The 2,398-nt window shown below is 37.1% G+C and overlaps 1 pseudogene; it reads right to left on the bottom strand.

Annotated features, from left to right (window-relative positions):
- Window positions 1-382: 382 nt before the first annotated feature.
- On the bottom strand, window positions 383-935 carry LOC114495311 (annotated as a pseudogene).
- Window positions 936-2,398: the final 1,463 nt, after the last annotated feature.

Below are 2,398 nucleotides of genomic sequence, written 5' to 3'. Positions count from 1 at the left end.
TTTTTCCTTGGGGAAAAATTGATATTTTATTGTTAAACAACTTGGATGAAAGACTAGGTTTTCCACAAATGCAATAGAACAGGATCAGAAAGGCTTCCCTAGAGGCCCAATAGTATAGGGATGTGATTATTTTGATTGCTTTATGTTAACATTTATGACCTCCTAGGTATTTCCTTTCTCTGAAGAAAATGTTCAATAAAAATACTAAATTATACAAAGCATTTTGTAGTGTTTTCAGATGCCCAATAATATAATATTTTAAAAAAGAAATATTCATAACACTAAATTATGTTTAGCAAATACTTAAATAAACTACATTCAGAAACACTACAATAGAGCAGCTTACTAGCATTCTGAAGTGCTCTGCATGCCCACAAAAATAGCTATAAAGAGTTTTATGTATTCAGTGTAATGCTGATGTTTTACTATTTGCAAGCCATGTATCTTTCGGTTACATTCTCCCAGTTGATTACATTCCAAGTAGCTTTTAGGTAATCAATTCTGACATTTTTATACTGAAGGTATTAAGTTCCTTGCAGGGGATCCTGGTTAGAAGAAGCAACAATCTATAGGCATCCCTGTTCATTACTGAAACCAATCCAAGCCCAACCTGAGCCTTGAACACTAGCAGAAATAGCAGTCAGCATCTCTTTAAATTTGGTGAAGCAACCAAAGTCACATTTGATGAATTCCAGCAATTGCCCTTTAGGTTCTCCACCACCATTAGGGCTCAAGTTTTTCCAGAAAATTCAATGATTGATGTGATCTCCATCATTAAACTTCAGGTTGAAGTGTTATCTGAGTTCTAATGTCACCCTTCTCCAGCACCACCTGGTACTTTTCCTCTCCTGGCACTTGTCCTGAGGGACATTCAGAATGTGCACATAGGCCACATGGTGCTTGCTGTGGTGCAGCTGCATGATGTGAACGTTGGTGTGAGAATCAAGTGCACTACAATCACAGGCAAGTTGGGGAGTTGTGCTTCTGCCGGGAGCCCCAAGGTCTCAAAACTGGCACCAGCTTCCAGTGCATGTGGTGATGCCACCTGCAGGTCTTATCAAGTTCTAGCCTCTGCACCTTGCTGACCACCTGGAGTTGTTTTTGTTATTTATTTTTAAGTTTTTATTGATTTTATTGGGGATGATATTAATTAATAAAATTATACAGGTTTACAACCTATACAAGTATACAAGTATACAATCTATAACATCATCTATATGGTATGTTTGTGTTCACCACCCCAAGTCTCCTTCCATCTCCATTTATCGCCCCCTTACCCTCTTCTCCAGCCAACCCTCTTTCCCTCTAGTAATCACCAAACCATTATCTTTGTCAATGAGTATTTTTTCTTAATCCTTTCACCTTTTTCATCCAGCTCCCCCAAACCCCTTACCCTCTAACAACTGTCCACATATAAATGAAATGATATGGTATTGATCTTTTCTCTGACTGACTTATTTCACTGAGCAATAAATTCTAGCTTTTAGAAGATAAAACACTGAGTAGACCAAACAAAAGACTCAGCAGAGAGTAGAAAGGTAGAAACACACACTTAGACCAGGAGATTATGAGTTAGAAGAACTGCCCTGAAAACCTCATCCTCTCTTTTATGTCTATTACTGATGTAGCAGTTGCTAAAATGAAGTTCAACACCTTTATGACTTCTGAACAGAACAAGAACCATAAAAGGAATTTCAATGCACCTTCCCACAACCACAGGAATATTACACCTCTTCCTCTTTCCAAAGAGCTAAGACAGAACTACAATATTTGATCCATGTTCATCCAAAAGAATGATAAAGTTCAGGTTACATGAGGACACTACAAAGGTCAGCAAATTGGTAAAGTAGTCCAAGTTTACAGGGGAAAAAAAGTGTCCTCTAGATTGAATTTGGTTAATTACAAAGAATTGGAGAGGGCTCTCATTTGCTGTGTTGCTGGCCATGTGCAGAAACCTGAACTGGGCTCTGCCTCTGTTATTCTCCAAATCTTTTTTTTCTCAGAAATATGTACTATGTTTGAAAATCACTGTTTTTAAAATAATCCAAGAAAAAAAAGAAGGTAGAAGTCATACTACCTTCTAGACACAAGGAAATATTCTTGGGAAGCATTTGCAAATAGGTACCTGAGAGTTTTCAAAACCACATCAATGAAAGAGGTTACATAAATTACTTTTGAATATTGATATTTCAAGTATGTTAGCAAGTCAGAAGGCCCATTAAGCAAGATAACACCTTTTCTAAGATTGCCTAAGGCCTCTATCACATAAAAAGAGATTCTAAAGGGTCATTTATATAAGTAATTCACATTTGGAGCCAACAGAAACCTCCTATTGATGAGAGTATTTCAATTGTCAGGGTCTCTCAACACACAGAATAAGTGCCTTAAGTTTTCAGAT

This window comes from Phyllostomus discolor, chromosome 4 (genome assembly GCF_004126475.2).
Source record: "Phyllostomus discolor isolate MPI-MPIP mPhyDis1 chromosome 4, mPhyDis1.pri.v3, whole genome shotgun sequence".
NCBI classification, from domain to species: Eukaryota; Metazoa; Chordata; class Mammalia; order Chiroptera; family Phyllostomidae; genus Phyllostomus; species Phyllostomus discolor.
This window is presented reverse-complemented; position numbering and strand designations above follow the sequence as displayed.